This window comes from Dendrobates tinctorius, unplaced genomic scaffold (genome assembly GCF_039654945.1).
Source record: "Dendrobates tinctorius isolate UK_male_01 unplaced genomic scaffold, ASM3965494v1 ptg000035l, whole genome shotgun sequence".
NCBI lineage: Eukaryota > Metazoa > Chordata > Amphibia > Anura > Dendrobatidae > Dendrobates > Dendrobates tinctorius.
Genome location: NW_027361703.1, coordinates 4,872,236 through 4,889,932, shown reverse-complemented (window position 1 = coordinate 4,889,932; position 17,697 = coordinate 4,872,236).

Below are 17,697 nucleotides of genomic sequence, written 5' to 3'. Positions count from 1 at the left end.
ATACTCAAGTTGGAACTTAAATCACACAAAAAAAATTTTCAACTACAGACTGAGAAGGGCACGAAGAACCGTGGACTGTGCATTTGGATTGCTGGTATCGAAATGGCGCATTTTGTGCACATCCATTAATCTAAAAATTGACACTATTGATGAGGTTGTGAAAGCATGTGCTGTTCTGCACAACTACATCATGGTAAAAGAGCCACCAAGCTTACAACCTGAGGAACCTGTTACATTGCAGGATTACCAATTTCACCCTCTGAGAACCACAGTGGAAGTTGCCCAGATGAGGGATAAATTTGCCGCTTACTTTGTTTCAGATAATGGATGTGTGGCATGGCATGATGGTTTAAGCCGCTAAGTTAAATGCATATGTTATGTTTTGTACCTGTTATGTTTAAAACATACCTGTAATGTCAAATATTACATACCTGTTATGTTTAAATGTACCTGTGATGTTAAAATGTACATGTACTGTCAAAATTTACCACTAATGTTTGCTGAGTTAAATATAAACTACTGTTATGATGAGTCACCGAAGGAGGAAAAAACAAAATACCAGCTAAGTCCAGAAAAACCAGAGAGGTTGGCAGCTATCGGAATGCAGACCCCTTGTTACGGTGGCGGAACACGCTTAAAAAAATATAAATAAACATGTTCGCCGCCCGGGGTCCACCGTGCGGCAGGTGTAATAACCGCTGCTAAAATAGGCAGAGCACACGGACGGGAATGTGCACAGGGAAGAAGTGTACCTGGTGCACACAAGCAGACTCTGTTAGAACTCACAGAGCTGTACCCAAAAAACACAAATACAAAAACGCTGAGTCTGTAATAACTTCACAGACACTCAGTGGCACACGTGCGGTAGCCAAAGCCGGAGTAGTTAAGAACGGCACTACAACCGAATGGACTTACCGTAGATAGGCGTGTGCACGGCGTCGCAACTGCAAACGCCACGAGCGGGCTGCAGCGCAATATAGCAGGATGCTGGCTGCTGCAATAGAGGATGCTTGAGCGCGCTGGCGCTAGCGTAATACTGGCTGACCCAATCACTCACACAAACGTAATATCAGAGGGAAGGGGTTTCATAATAAGTAGAGTTGAGCGAAACGGGTCGAAAGAATTCAAAAGTCGCCGACTTTTGGCAAAGTCGGGTTTCATGAAACGAAACCCGACCCTAGGATGAGGTCGGCCACGAGGTCGGCGACTTACGCGCCAAAATCGCGTTTCAAAAGTTTGTTTTGCGCTCTTTTTCAGCCAATCAGGATCCACGGACACTGTGGGCAACGTGATGACCTAGGCACGGGTCACCACCATCTTTCAGAAGGGCATGCAAGTGATTGGCTTGCTTTGGTGGGCGTCACAGGGGGTATAAAAGGGCGTGCACGCCGACTGCCATCTTACTTCTGCCGATCTTAGTATAGGGAGAGGTTGCTGCTGATTCTGTAGGGAGAGCGTTAGGCAGGGAAGAAGACAAAAAAACTGCTTCTGCTGCTAGCGATTTGGCCTGCACAACACACAAGTCACTGTGTGTGCAGTGCAAGGGGAGGCTATATAGTGGTGTATCAGTGGTGTTGGTTGTTGGGCTGCCTTTTAAGGCTTCCTGAAACGCTGGCATTGCTGTTTACCCACTGCTCCGCAAACTGCTTTTTTAAAAGCAATCCAATCTCCCTTATCCTCTAGTCACTTTTGTCACAGCTGTGCCATCGAGCGTGTCACATAGCGCTCAGATATCAGTGGGCCTCACACAATCCACAAGTGTCCAGTGTCCAAAAGTGTGCGCAGAGATTCAAAATCTCCATTATCCTTTCGTCACTTTGGTCACAGGCAGCTGTGCCATCGAGCGTGTCACATAGCGCTCAGATATCAGTGGGCCTCACACAATTCACAAGTGTCCAGTGTCCAAAAGTGTGCGCAGAGGTTCAAAATCTCCATTATCCTCTCGTCACTTTGGTCACAGGCAGCTGTGCCATCGAGCCTGTCACATAGCGCTCAGATATCAGTGGGCCTCACACAATCCACAAGTGTCCAGTGTCCAAAAGTGTGCGCAGAGATTCAAAATCTCCATTATCCTCTCGTCACTTTGGTCACAGGCAGCTGTGCCATCGAGCCTGTCACATAGCGCTCAGATATCAGTGGGCCTCACACAATCCACAAGTGTCCAGTGTCCAAAAGTGTGCGCAGAGATTCAAAATCTCCATTATCCTCTCGTCACTTTGGTCACAGGCAGCTGTGCCATCGAGCGTGTCACATAGCGCTCAGATATCAGTGGGCCTCACACAATCCACAAGTGTCCAGTGTCCAAAAGTGTGCGCAGAGATTCAAAATCTCCATTATCCTCTCGTCACTTTGGTCACAGGCAGCTGTGCCATCGAGCGTGTCACAAAGCGCTCAGATATCAGTGGGCCTCACACAATCCACAAGTGTCCAGTGTCCAAAAGTGTGCGCAGAGATTCAAAATCTCCATTATCCTCTCGTCACTTTGGTCACAGGCAGCTGTGCCATCGAGCCTGTCACATAGCGCTCAGATATCAGTGGGCCTCACACAATCCACAAGTGTCCAATGTCCAAAAGTGTGCGCAGAGATTCAAAATCTCCATTATCCTCTCGTCACTTTGGTCACAGGCAGCTGTGCCATCGAGCGTGTCACATAGCGCTCAGATATCAGTGGGCCTCACACAATCCACAAGTGTCCAGTGTCCAAAAGTGTGTGCAGAGATTCAAAATCTCCATTATCCTCTCGTCACTTTGGTCACAGGCAGCTGTGCCATCGAGCGTGTCACATAGCGCTCAGATATCAGTGGGCCTCACACAATCCACAAGTGTCCAGTGTCCAAAAGTGTGCGCAGAGATTCAAAATCTCCATTATCCTCTCGTCACTTTGGTCACAGGCAGCTGAGCCATCGAGCCTGTCACATAGCGCTCAGATATCAGTGGGCCTCACACAATCCACAAGTGTCCAGTGTCCAAAAGTGTGCGTAGAGATTCAAAATCTCCATTATCCTCTCGTCACTTTGGTCACAGGCAGCTGTGCCATCGAGCGTGTCACATAGCGCTCAGATATCAGTGGGCCTCACACAATCCACAAGTGTCCAGTGTCCAAAAGTGTGCGCAGAGATTCAAAATCTCCATTATCCTCTCGTCACTTTGGTCACAGGCAGCTGTGCCATCGAGCGTGTCACATAGTGCTCAGATATCAGTGGGCCTCACACAATCCAAATGTGTCCACTGTCCACAAGTGTGTGCAGAAATTCTAAATCTCCCCTGTCCTATAGACACCTTGTACCTTGTTTTACATTACTATATAGTTTGTTGGATTTTGTCTACATTTCTACCAAAAATGAGGAAGGCTGGTGGAAGAGGCCGTGGAATTGGGCGGGGGTTGGCAGCTGGTAATGATGGTGTTGGTGGTGGATCTGATGGTTGTGGCAAGAGCAAAATAGGACCGAATGCAGGAGCTGCTGACCCTGCGTCATCGTCTGTCTACATAAGGCCTCGAACGCTTAGTTTTCTAGGAGTTGGCAAACCGCTTTTAAAGGCAGAGCATCAGGAAAAAGTTTTGTCTTACATTGCTGACTCAGCCTCCAGCTCTATCGCCTCCTCTTCTTCAGTTGTAAAAAGTAAAAGCACTGAGTCGTCATTGGAGGCTCATGTTCATGAACCACACCTTTCCTTGTGTCCTTCACCCCAACCAAGATTGAAGGATGACGCAGGCCATACTACTGATTACTCCATGGAGCTGTTTTCACATACCATGCCTGGATTATCAAGTCAAATGGTGAATTACCCAGGCCAAGATGAATCTGACATGGAGTGCACTGATGCACAGCCGCTGATGGATGATTCTGCTGGTACATTCACTCAGAGCACTACATTGTCCTCGCAGTGTACAGAGCCAGATTTTGACCCTGATGAGACTCAGGTGCCCCTTCCCGCACACTATACCACCATACACGGTGACACAGAGAAAGGTGCACATGACATAGAAGAGGAGGTGATGGATGACCCAGTTGTTGACCCAGATTGGCATCCATTGGGGGAAGAGGGTGCTGCTTCCAATAGCTCAGATGAGGAGCATCCACAGCAGACATCGACATCGCAACAGCTGTTATCTGGCAGGCCCGGAGCACTCCAAAGACAGGTTCCAAACATCAAAAGAGTTGCTGGACAGCTTGTCCAGAGGGTCAAAAGATCACAGCGTGCTAGGCCGCAAAATGTCTGCCAAAGTAGGAAGAGTGCAGTGTGGCACTTTTTTGAAAAAAATCCTCATGATCAGGCCAAGGTTATCTGTAAGAAGTGCGCAAAGACCTTTAGCCGAGGGAAAAATCTGAAAAATTTGAATACCAGTTGCATGCTTAGACATTTAACCAGCATGCACTTGCAAGCGTGGACACAACACCAAACCTCAAGTGCCACATGTGCAACTGATCACAACGAAGGTAGTCAGCAACGCTACATTGTTTCCCCCACTGTAAGCCCACCGGTTAGCACAGCAGCAAATGTTGAGGTGTCGTTGCAAGGCCACAGCAGTCAGGGAATCCCACTGTTATATCAACGAAAGACTGATTCTAGGCCATCAGAAAGAACACCAACTCCATCACCATCATCAACCTTCTCTCAGTCCGCCCTGTCCACCGCTACTTCCACCATATGCAGCTCTCAAGTCCAGCTCACCCTCCCAGACACTATGAGTAGGTCAAGAAAGTACTCAGTCTCTCATCCGCGTTCACTGGGTTTGAACGCCCACATTGCCAAACTAATCTCGTTTGAGATGATGCCCTTTCGGTTGGTGGAAAGCACAGCTTTCCGCGAACTCATGGCCTATGCAGTACCACGCTATGACCTACCCAGTCGCCACTTCTTCTCTCGCAAAGCCATCCCAGCCCTCCACCATCATGTGAAAGACCGCATTGTCCATGCACTCAAGCAGTCAGTGAGCGGAAAGGTGCACCTCACAACTGATGCATGGTCCAGTCAGCATGGCCAGGGCCGTTACGTGTCCATCACTGCGCACTGGGTTAATGTGGTGGATGCAGGGTCCACAGGGGACAGCGGTGGTGGGACAGTGCTGCCTAGCCCACGGTATAGGAAACAGTTGGCTGTAGGCGTTCGACCCTCCTCCTCCTCCTCCTCCAGAAGCGAAAGCTCGTCCACAGAGCGCAGTCGTACGAGCACTCCATCTGCAGCTGCCACTGTTGCACACGATGTGTCCCCCTATCGAGCAGCTAGTGGAAAGCGTCAGCAGGCTGTGTTGCAGATGATGTGTTTGGGCGACAGACACACCGCCGAGGTGCTGGCCGAGTACTTGAAGCGACAAACTGAGTCATGGCTGGGCAGTGTACATCTTGAGGCAGGCAAGGTAGTTAGTGATAACGGGCGTAATTTTGTGGCAGCCATAGCCCTTTCTAAACTCAGCCACATACCTTGCTTGGCTCACACCTTGAACCTGGTGGTGCAGTGCTTCCTCAAAAATTATCCGGAGTTAACAGCCCTGCTCCAGAAGGTGCGAAGACTGTGCGCGCACATCCGCCGGTCGCCTGTACACTCCGTTCGTATGCAGAAGCTGCAGCGATTGCTCCACCTTCCCAACCACCGCCTCATTATTGACATTGCAACAAGGTGGAACTCCACCCTGCACATGGTGGAGTGGCTGTGCGAGCAGAGGCAGGCCATAATGCATTTGTGGGAGGATACACGGCCAGGCACTTTGAGAGCAGACATGGAGTTGACAGGCGTGCAGTGGTCGAAGCTGAAAGACCTTTGTAAAGTCCTTCAGTGTTTTGAGGAATGCACATGGCTGGTAAGCGCAGACGACGCCATCCTAAGCATGAGCATCCCACTTATGCGTCTGCTCATGCAAACTTTGACGCACCTTAAGGAGCAGGCGTCTGCAGCCAATGTTGATGAGGAGGAAGAGGAGGAGGGAATCCTTGATGACATTCAGCCATTGTCTGCTCAGGGACCTCTCCTGGACGAGGTGGAGGAAGAAGAGGAGGAGGAGGAGGATGATGGGGATGATTACTTAGGGGAGGAGGATGCATCTCGTGGGGCAAGTGAAAATGTTGGCGTGGCAAGGTCTGGTACAGGGTTTGTGCGTGACTGGAGGGATGTGGATTTGCCAGAAAGTGCTCCTCCACCCAGCACTCGCAGTGCATCATTGACACCGGGAACATTGGCCCACATGTCAGATTATGCCTTGCGGATCCTAAAAAGGGACCCCCGCATTGCCAAAATGATGAACGATGACGACTACTGGTTGGCCAGCATCCTGGATCCACGCTATAAAGGCAAATTACAAAACATCATGCCACAGGAGAACCTTGACCTAATATTGGCTAATAAACAAGCAACTCTGGTAAATCGGTTGCTTGAGGCATTCCCAGCACACAGCAGCGGTGATGGTTCTCACACGAGCCGTACGGGCCGGGGGCAGCTTGGCAGAGGTGTTCGTGGTGCACACAGCAGAAGTGGCGTTGGAGACAGGGGTTTCATGACAATGTTGTGGACTGATTTTTCAAATACCGCTCACACAACTGGTAATACTGCATCGATGGAAAGTGACAGGAGACAGCAGTTGTCAACTATGGTTACAAACTACTTTTCCTCCCATATCGATGTTCTCCCACACAGGTCATTCCCCTTTGACTATTGGGCCGCTAAACTGGACACCTGGCCTGAATTGGCCCAATATGCCTTACAGGAGCTCGCTTGCCCAGCTGCAAGTGTGCTATCGGAAAGAGTCTTCAGTGCAGCTGGATCAATCCTGACAGAAAAAAGGACCCGTCTGTCAACCCAAAATGTGGATGATCTAACCTTCATTAAAATGAACCACGCATGGGTTTCCAAGGATTTTGTCCCACCTTCCCCTGATGACACATAGGGTGACAGAAAAATGGCTTGCTTTGGTCCACCTCTTCCTGGTACTTCACCTATTTCGCCTTTTGCATCAGCTGAATGTCCAACATCAACATATGCCACTTTCTAAAACTCCCTAACTGTGCTGCCTCCCCCCCCATGGCCGGGGTCACCACCTAGCGCACGACACCGTGCGAGTGCCGTTGCCCTGGACAGGTGGGTAGGCCGACTCTTGGGCGCGGGCACTGGCACAGGGTCCCTCATAGTGCAATCAAGTGTCTCTGACGGTGGTGGTGCACACCCGCCGTCAGACACACCGCTGTACTATGAGGGGCCCAGTGCCAGTACCGACGCCCACGAGTGGGCCCCCCTTGCTTGGGCAGGGCCCCAGCATTTGCAATCTTTACCTCTCCCTGCTACTCCGCTGTGTAATCTGGGCCGTCAAATCCATACTGTGCCTGACACCGTCTGAGCCTGCCTCCTGAGACATATATTTTGAATGTGTACGCTATCCATACATGTTATCCGGGGATACGGTACCCTTTCTAACCTTTGTGCAATCACGTGCAATCCATACTGGGCCTAACACCGTCTGAGCCTGCCTCCTGAGACATATATTTTGAATGTGTACGCTATCCATACATGTTATCCGGGGATACGGTACCCTTTCTAACCTTTGTGCAATCACGTGCAATCCATACTGGGCCTAACACCGTCTGAGCCTGCCTCCTGAGACATATATTTTGAATGTGTACGCTATCCATACATGTTATCCAGGGATACGGTACCCTTTCTAACCTTTGTGCAATCACGTGCAATCCATACTGGGCCTGACACCGTCTGAGCCTGCCTCCTGAGACATATATTTTGAATGTGTACGCTATCCATACATGTTATCCAGGGATACGGTACCCTTTCTAACCTTTGTGCAATCACGTGCAATCCATACTGGGCGTGAGAACGGCTGGCGAGCTGTTAAGCAAGCTACAGCACCTGTCCAGACAAGTACAGGGATTCCCTAGCGAGGAGACTTATTTGATTGTTTTCAATGTTGGGACAGCAATTTTTGGGGAGCACTATACTCTGGAGAATGATAGATGGGGCCCACCATACACTGGAACATTCCAAAGGTGGACATCAGACACTGGAGCAGCATTTACAGGGCCCATTATACACTAGAGCATTAGAAATGGGGCCCATTATGTTTGGAGCATTATTTGGGCCCATAAGACAGTGGAGCTTCATCCATGGGGACCAACATATACTGTAGCATTATGTGGAGCTCATCATATACTGTTTCAAACATTATATGGGACCAATGATTCTGTATGGAGAAATAGATGGGCCTCGTCATGAGATGTAAAAAGTGAGGTATTTTTCATTGTACTATACCGCTATTTCTCTGCCGTATCGGAGCATGATGAGTTGTGGTATGTGTTAAAGGGGCGCTCTTTCGCCCAGGGCACATGAAAACCTGCAGCCAGCCCTCCCCCCCCACAACTTTAGCCAAATAACCCCCATTTTTCAGTGCGTAACTTATATTATGAAGTTAATTAAGGTTGACAAGCTTAAGTAAGAAGAATTGATGCTTTTGGCATTCAAATGGGCACTGTAGGTGTGTTTCCTGTCCTCCTCTCACTGCCGACTTTTATTCCCCATTGACTTACATTGGGTTTCGTGTTTCGGGACGACCCCGACTTTTCCCTATAATCGGACGATCTTGCTCGACCCGACTTTTGGAAAAGTCGGGTTTCACGAAACGAAACGCGACCCTAAAAAACCAAAAGTCGCTCAACTCTAATAATAAGTCATCCACCAGACCAAGCATCCATCACCAAACACACAGCAGCAAGTATAGAAAATACTAGCGCATGGCATAGCGGCCATGCACACTTTTTATAGCGCACGGGACCTGCCGGAAATCTTCAGAGCCCCGAGCATAACCAATCAAATCAGGAGCAGGACCTGAGCACCTGACTCCTGAACTCCAGTGAGAGCTCGTCCAGTGAGCATGCACAGAAGCATGGAAAAAGGACTTAGCCTCTGGAGACAAATGTGAGAATCTGGGTTGCTGCATATGCATAGAATGACCCAGATTCCTAACACCCCTGAACCTATCCACAACAACTAGCAGTAGCCGTGGGGGGTTCCTACGGTGCCCTAGACCCCTCGATCACAGCCGGAGAACTATATAGCCTAAAGACAGAAAGGGGAAAAACTAAACTGCCCCAGAGCAGACCCCAAAGCAATAGGCAGCCCCAACATATAATGACGGTGAAGCAAGATGAAAACACTAGCACAGATAGAAAGATAGGTTGAGCAAATGATGGGGCCCAAGCTAACTACATAGGACAGGATAGGAAAGCTGCTGTCTGCCATCCGCAAAAACCCTATCAAAATGAGCCAACCGACTGATAGGAAAAACAGGCCCTGAAGTCGCTAGGCTTCAAAAGACTATATCAGCACTCAGGTATATTCTGAAGACAGAGCAAAATATCAACAGATCAGAGACAAAAATGGAGTTCAGCTCACCCCCGGCCGGGGATGGCAGAACTCCCAAAAAACAGGGCAAAACAAAAACAAAACTGAAGAGTACAAAGCAGAGCAGAAACACTTAGCTTTGAGATGCAGGAATCAGACTGGTCTCCAAGAATCCAGCAGGAAAATCACCAGCCAGGAAGAAGGGCGTCGGCAGCCTTATATCCAGTCCTCAATTCCAGCCACCCAGTCATCATCTAGCTGCCCAGGTGTTTGGTAATCAGCCTCACTACCTTCCTTCACCAGAGGAGGGAGTTCATCAGACCTCAATGGTGAAGGGAAAAATGAACTCACAACAGTACCTCCCCCTTGAGGAGGGGTCACCAAACCCTCATCCATGCCACCAGGGCGATTCGGGTAAGCCCGATGAAAGGCACGCACCAATCTTTCGGCATGAATATCAGAGGCAGAGACCCAGGAATTATCCTCCTGACCATAACCCTTCCACTTAACCAACTACTGGAGTCTCCGTCTAGCCAGACGGGAATCCAGTATCTTCTCTACCTCATATTCCATGTTACCTTCAACCAATATAGGGTCAGGAGGTGCCACCACAGGAACTACTGGTTCAACAAACCTCTTCAACAAGGACTTATGAAACACATTATGAATTTTAAATGTGACAGGAAGAGCCAACCGAAAAGAGACTGGATTAATAATCTCCAAAATCTTGTAAGGTCCAATAAATCTAGGCTTAAACTTAGGAGAAGCCACCTTCATAGCGATATTTTTTGATGACAACCAAACCATATCACCCACCTTAAACTGGGGACCAACGGTCTTACGCCGGTTGGAAAACCGCTGGGCCTTTTCCTGGGAGAGAGACAACTTATCCACTACTTGGTTCCAGATCTGGTGCATTCTCTCCACCACAGTGTCAACACCTGGCCAGGCAGAAGGCTCCATCTGCCCTGAAGAAAATCGAGGGTGAAAACCAAAGTTACAAAAAAAAGGTGACATCAAAGTGGCAGAACTAGCTATTATTTAAAGCAAATTCGGCCAAGGGCAAAAATGAAACCCAATCATCCTGATCGGCAGAAATAAAACATCTCAAATACGACTCCAAAGTCTGGTTTGTTCTCTCCGTCTGCCCATTGGTCTGAGGGTGAAACGCAGAGGAGAAGGACAACCGAATTCCCAGCTTGGAACAGAAAGTCCTCCAAAATCTAGACACAAACTGAACTCCTCTGTCAGATACAATGTTCTCAGGAATCCCGTGCAAGCGAACCACCTGTTGCAAAAACAAGGGCACCAACTCAGAAGAAGATGGCAACTTAGGGAGTGGTACAAGATGGACCATCTTAGAGAATCTATCACAAATCACCCAAATAACAGTCATTCTCTGAGAGACAGGCATATCAGAGATAAAATCCATTGAAATATGGGTCCATGGCCTCCTGGGCACCGGCAAAGGCATCAACAAGCCACTAGAGTGAGAACAAGGTTTAGACCGGGAGCAAGTCCCACAGGACTGCACAAAATTCCTGACATCATGAGACAAGGCGGGCCACCAAAAAGACCGACTCACCAGATCTCTAGTATCAAAAATACCTGGATGACCAGCCAATGCAGAGCAATGAACTTCAGACCTCACTCTCTTCCTCCACTGGTCAGGAACATACAACTTTCCACTGGGACAATGCTCAGGTTTGTCCTCCTGAAACTCTTCCAGAGCACGTCTCAAATCGGGCGAGATGGCAGAAAGAACTACCCCCTCGCCTAAGATGGTAGCAGGCTTAGTCACAACAGGAGAATCAGCAAGGAAACTCCTAGAGAGGGCGTCTGCCTTGATTCGGATCTTTGAATAAAGAGGAATAGAACTCCCAAGAGAATAGCCCAAGAAAGCGGACTATCCTGGATTACCATGCTATCACCCCAGACTCATATAGGGCCAAGTTCCGAGACCTCCCATGCACCACGGGGGGATCGTTTAGGATGTATGCACATAAGATGTCCTAGGCATGTCGGAGATGGCTGGAAGCAGAAAACGCCTTTACTGTGGAAGATGTTATACAGGCGTTCCTTATACAACAATTTCTTGCCAAGTGCCCTGCGGAGGTACGGGAATGGGTCCGGGAGCGCACGCCATGTACCGAGGATAGAGCTGCAGCCCTGGCCGATGAAGCCCTTACTATCCGGCCGCAATGGAGGAGGCTTCTGGACAATGAACCACGGCCTGCTCCCGCGCCCCGTCCCCCTCCAATTATATCTGCCCTTCCACCTAGTCGCAAGCCGATGACAATCACGCCTCACAATCCTAGGCCCCAACAGTTCCGACCACGACCTGGGGGTATCACAGAGAGGAGGTGTTATGGGTGTGGGCAACCTGGACATTTGCAGTCTGGCTGTCCCTCCAGGATTCGGAGGGAGCCCCACGCAGCCCCACCTGGTCCAGTGCATCTTGTACATTCCACCACACCTGAGGAAGAGCTACCACCACCCCCACCAGAGTGGACCACCGACCACGGCACCATAGATACCCCTCCTAGAGTGTACGGACTCCGACCTCTGTCCTTTAGCTACTCAGAGCAACGGCAACGCCACCTGCAGGATGTCTTTATTGATGGATACAAAGTGTCAGGATTTAGAGACAAGGGGGCATTCTTGACTATCGCTGACCCCCGTGTGGTTCGACCCGAGGCAATTTACCAGGGTCCGGGAATTCCCATTGTCCTGGCGGGCGGTGCCCGCAAATATATACAGCGAGCTTCTGTGCGTTTGGATTATGGTTGTGGAGAAAAACTGTGTTGGATTGGAGTTATGGGAGGACTTCCTGCAGATATCCTCCTTGGGATCGACATTGGGGAGTTACAGTGCCAATTTGTGGGAGCAGTCACCCGACTACAGGCCCTTCAAGCACTACGTCATCCGGACCCCACCGGGGAGCAACCACCACGAACCGCATTAGAGTCGATAAGCAATACTTTTGCTGCTACTACATTGGGAGAGTCTTGGGACAGAGAGGAGTTTAGGAGAGAAATAGAGGGTGACACTACCTTAGCAGCCCTTAGGCGAAAGGCAGAAACTGGGCACATGGGAGATAATGGGGATGGCTTCACTCGAGAAAACGGACTGTATTATCGTGTAACAAAGGGCAGTGACCAGGGCAACCCTGACGCAACGACCAGGCAACTCATTGTCCCTCAGAAGTACAGGGCACAGCTACTTCAACTGGCCCATGACATCCCCTTGGCTGGGCATCAAGGGAGAAAAAGGACTGAAAAGAGACTCACCCAAAGTTTTTACTGGCCGGGCGTCTCGCAGTCGGTAGCCCATTATTGCCGCACCTGTGATGTGTGCCAGCGAATGCGGCATCCAGGAGCTCGACATAAGGTACCCCTGCAATCCCTGCCCATAATTGAGGAACCATTTCAACGTGTAGCCGTCGACATCATAGGTCCTCTGGCCCACCCCAGCAGGTCAGGGAAAAAATATATCCTGACCGTGGTGGATTATGCCACTAGGTATCCTGAAGCTGTGGCCCTGTCCAGTATTACAGCAGTAAAGGTAGCCGAGGCCCTTGTTACCATCTTTACCCGGGTAGGGTTTCCTAGTGAAATATTGTCGGATCAAGGCACTCAGTTCATGTCAGATCTGGTCCAGTCCCTATGGCATACCTGTGGTGTTCGAGCCATTCGCACCACCCCATACCACCCGCAGACCAACGGACTATGTGAACGCTTTAATGGAACCCTAAAAAATATGCTGAGGGCTTTTGTTGATGTTGAAAAAGACTGGGAAAAGTACCTGCCACATCTCCTTTTTGCCTATCGGGAGGTTCCCCAAGTGTCCACAGGGTTCTCTCCCTTCGAACTACTATTTAGCCGGAAGGTCCGTGGGCCTCTCACTCTTCTGAAAGAACATTTGGAGGGAGACATCTCAGATACCGGAATGCCCATCGTTCCCTATGTTCTAGAGCTCAGAGACCGTCTCGCCCAGCTAGCTACCTTCGCTAAAGAGCATGAGCGAATGGCCCAGTCCAGACAAAAAACCTGGTATGACCGTAATGCCAGGAACCGGGAATATATGGAAGGACAGCAAGTGCTCATGATTACTGCTTCCCCTGCCAACAAGCTTCAAGCAGTGTGGGAAGGCCCTTATCAGGTTGTCAAGAAAATTAATGACACTAACTATGTTATTGCCCTGGACTCTAGTGGTCGATGACAGAAAACCGTCCACATTAACATGCTGAAAGACTACCATGACCGATCTCTGCCTGTTCTAGCTGTCTGCCACCCCCCTAGTGATACCGCCGATGACGAGTATCTCCCAGATCTCCTCCAGGTTGCCCAAGCGGGAGGATCACTGGAACAAGTGCCCCTGGGCTCCCATTTATCTGATATACAAAAGGACGATATTGTCGCCGTACTAAGGCCGAGGGCTGCTGCTTTCTCCTCAAAGCCGGGGAAGACTACTCTCACCAGTCACCATGTGGAAACCCCCAGACAACGCCCCATCCAGCAGGCTGCCTACCGGGTTCCAGAGGCTGTTCAAGGCATGATAAAGAATGAACTGGAGGAGATGAAACAACTGGGAGTTATTCAGCCATCTCACAGTTCTTGGGCCTCTCCTGTCGTCCTGGTCCCCAAGAAGGATGGTACAACACGATTCTGCGTTGATTACAGATGACTAAATGATGCCACCAAGAGTGATGCTTATCCCATGCCCAGGATTGATGATCTATTGGGTCGTCTGGCCAGTGCCCAATTTGTGACCACGTTAGACTTGAGCAAGGGGTACTGGCAGATACCCCTAACGGAGGAAGCTCGGGAGCGCTCAGCCTTCATTACTCCATTTGGGCTTTATGAGTTCCTGGGAATGCCCTTTGGGATGAAAACTGCCCCCGCTACTTTCCAGAGACTGGTGGATCGACTGTTACAACAATGTCAGGACTTTGCCTGTGCTTACTTAGACGACATCGCCATTTTTAGCACAACCTTAGAGGAACATCTTAAACACTTGGGCATAGTGCTGGACTGTATCCTTACTGCAGGACTGACCATTCGCCCTGATAAGTGCCAAATAGGGATGGCTGAGGTGCAGTACCTCAGGCATAGAGTAGGGGGTGGGACACTATGGCCTGAGCCTGCCAAGGTGGAAGCCATTAGCAACTGGTGTAGACCCCAGACTAAAAAGCAGGTACTTGCGTTTTTAGGAACTGCTGGTTACTATCGCAAATTTGTTTCTAACTTTAGCACCTTGGCCAAGCCCCTAACCGACCTGACCCGCAAGAACATGCCTAGGAATGTGACATGGACGCCTGCATGCGAGGATGCCTTTTCAGCGTTAAAGACTGCCCTCGTCACTGCTCCTGTCTTGGCTGCCCCGGATTATAAATGCAGGTTCCTCGTGCAGACAGATGCATCCACCTTTGGGATTGGGGCAGTACTTAGCCAAGTGAACGCCGCCGGAGAAGAACATCCTGTTGCTTTTGCCAGTCGGAAACTACTGGATCGGGAAGTTGCCTATGCCACTATGGAAAAGGAGTGCCTTGCCATCGTATGGGCGCTAAAAAAATTGCAGCCCTACTTGTATGGCAGAGACTTTACAATTGTTACAGACCACAACCCCCTAACATGGCTGAATCGCGTATCAGGGGACAATGGAAGATTGCTGCGGTGGAGCTTGTCCTTACAGCCCTACAGCTTCTCCATCCAATACAAGCGAGGAAGCCAACACCAGAACGCCGATGGATTGTCTCGACAAGAAGAACCATAGGCTCCCCAGGCCGACCTACCCCTGCCACCGTACAAGGAATTATAAATAACTGAGCAATGTGGACTAAAGTGAGCAGGCCAGAGGTCTGTGTAGACCTCATAGCTTGCTCACTTATTTTGGGGGGGGAGAGGTTGTGATGGTGTGATATGTTATGTGGATGTAATTTTTTGTATATTCCTATTTTTATCAATTCCAGTTATTTTCATAGTGTTTTTCTTATTACATTGTAAGTCTACAGCCTCACTGTATCTGTCTCTTGATGACCCCCTGTAGTGCATTAATCCCTAAGGCCTTTTGTTCTCCTCTGGGAGGCAACTTGTTTGACTACCCCTGGACAAGGAAGGGGGTGGGGGGAAGAACGGCAGCTGGACAAGTCAGTTCCGGTAGAGACAAGATGGTGAAAAGGCTGCATTTCAGAGAGAAGGACCCATTTTTATCCTCTGGTGCTAGAGTGTTTTGGAATCTCGTTTCCGTGGACATTTTATCCTGATACTGGACGGCATTCTTATTCTGGATTATCTTATCCTTTGTGTGGTGGACTGAATATGGACCTTTTCGTATTTTTGCCTGAATAAAGGTCTTGGAATTGTTCACTCTTCGCTTGCTCTGTTGATTGTGTGATACCAGAGAAGGACCCCGTGACAGATACAAATAACACAAGATATAGTGCTAACAAATTGCCACTTTTATTTTCAACACTTTTGCAAAAAAAATGTTTAAGGTTGGGGTGATTTGTTTTTTCTTTGGGGTTTACGTGAGGGTGAAAGGAGGAGGATCCAGGGGGTGTGGAGCTGTGAGGATTGGGTGGTAGATGATGAGGAAGTGGTTACAGGGGAAGCGGCAACAAATTGAAGGATTGGAACAGGGATGTCAGTGGAGACATTGGGGATAGATGACAAAGTGGAATCGTGGGAATTGATAGACAAACTGGAAGGAACAGACAGATACACAAGGGAAGGTAGTGACAAATTGGTAGGTGGGGGTGGAGGTGGTGGGTTCAAGGTGGGCATAGTTTTTTGGCTCCTAGTTTTGGTCCTGATGCCAAGATTTTTTTGGGGGGACCTTGCTTTTCTTGGCCGAGTGAGAGTGCTGGGCTCTGTAGCAGTCATCTGGCATGGTGCTGGACTGGGCCGCATTGTGGATAATGCTGGCTGCAGGGGTGCTGTAGTGAGCAGGGGTGATGGAATGGGCAGGGGTGCTGTAGTGGGCAGGGGTGGTGGACAGGCAGGGGTGGTGGACTGGGCAGCATCATTGATACTGCTGGCTGCATAGGTGCTGGACTCTGGAGCATGGTGGATGCTGCCGGCTGCAGGGTTGATGGACTTGGCAGCGTGGTCGCTCGGTGAACTGGAGGCGGTGGTGGCAGATAGTTCGGTGCTGTGGGAGAAGGAAGGTAGATTGGCTGCTGGTAATATCCTCCAGCCTGTTGATTGTAGGATTGTGACTGATGCTTGTACTGCTGCTGCAATGCGTGGCTATAAGCAACCTGGCAGGCCTGCCTGACATTCACCTAGAGTTGAGGCGTAAGGCTTTCCGAAGCCCTCGTCTTCAGTAATAAAGCTAAAATGAAAAACAACAATATCCCTCATCTCTCCGCTGTTCTGTTCCATGCTGTAATCCATGTCTGGGGGACAAATAGTTTTCAACCTGGACGGTACCAAGATGCGGCTGTCCAGGCTGAGAACCACTGGTGAATGAGCTGCGGTGAGTGCAGCATCATTGCCCATCCCGCCATCCCACCCAGGTCACCTCCACTTTCCACACTTTTAGAAACATACAGGACATTAACACCCAGAAACTTATAAATAACTTGCAGTCATCATTGGCCCTCATCAGTCATCACTGGCCCCCATCTCCTCCCTCTTATGTCCTGATTCTGCACTGAAGCATTACAATGAAACACTTCAAAGTGCCCTAGATGAAGCTGCACCTCCTATACATAGAACAACTAGGCACAGATGGCGACAGCCCCGGCACACACTGCAAACATGCTTCCTACAGCGGTGCTCCAGGTGCGCCGAACATGTGTGGAGAAAACCCAATCTACACGAAGATTTCATCCATTATAAGTTTATGCTTAAAACATACAACACTGCCTTTGACCTCTCAAAGCAACACTATTTCAACAAACTCATCACCTCACTATCCAATAACCCAAAACATCTCTGACACTTTTCATTCCCTACTCAACCCAAGAGTGCAGGCCCCAACCACGGATCTCCATGCTGACGATCTGGCCAATTATTTCAAAGAAAAAATTGACCATATCCGACAGGATATTATCACCCGATCACCACATACCATGCACTGTTCTCCCTCCCCCACTGCATCTAGCTCACTCTATGATTTTGAACCAGTAACAGAAGAAGTAATCAGGCTCCTTGCATCTTCTTGCCCTACTACTTGTACCAGTGACCCCATTCCATCACATCTCCTCCAGTCCCTTTCCCCTGCTGTCACCACTCTCCTAACAAAAATATTCAACCTCTCTCTCTCTTCCAGCATCTTTCCTTCCTCATTTAAGTATGCCATCATACAGACATTACTTAAAAAACCATCCCTCGACCAAAACTGTACCCCTAACTA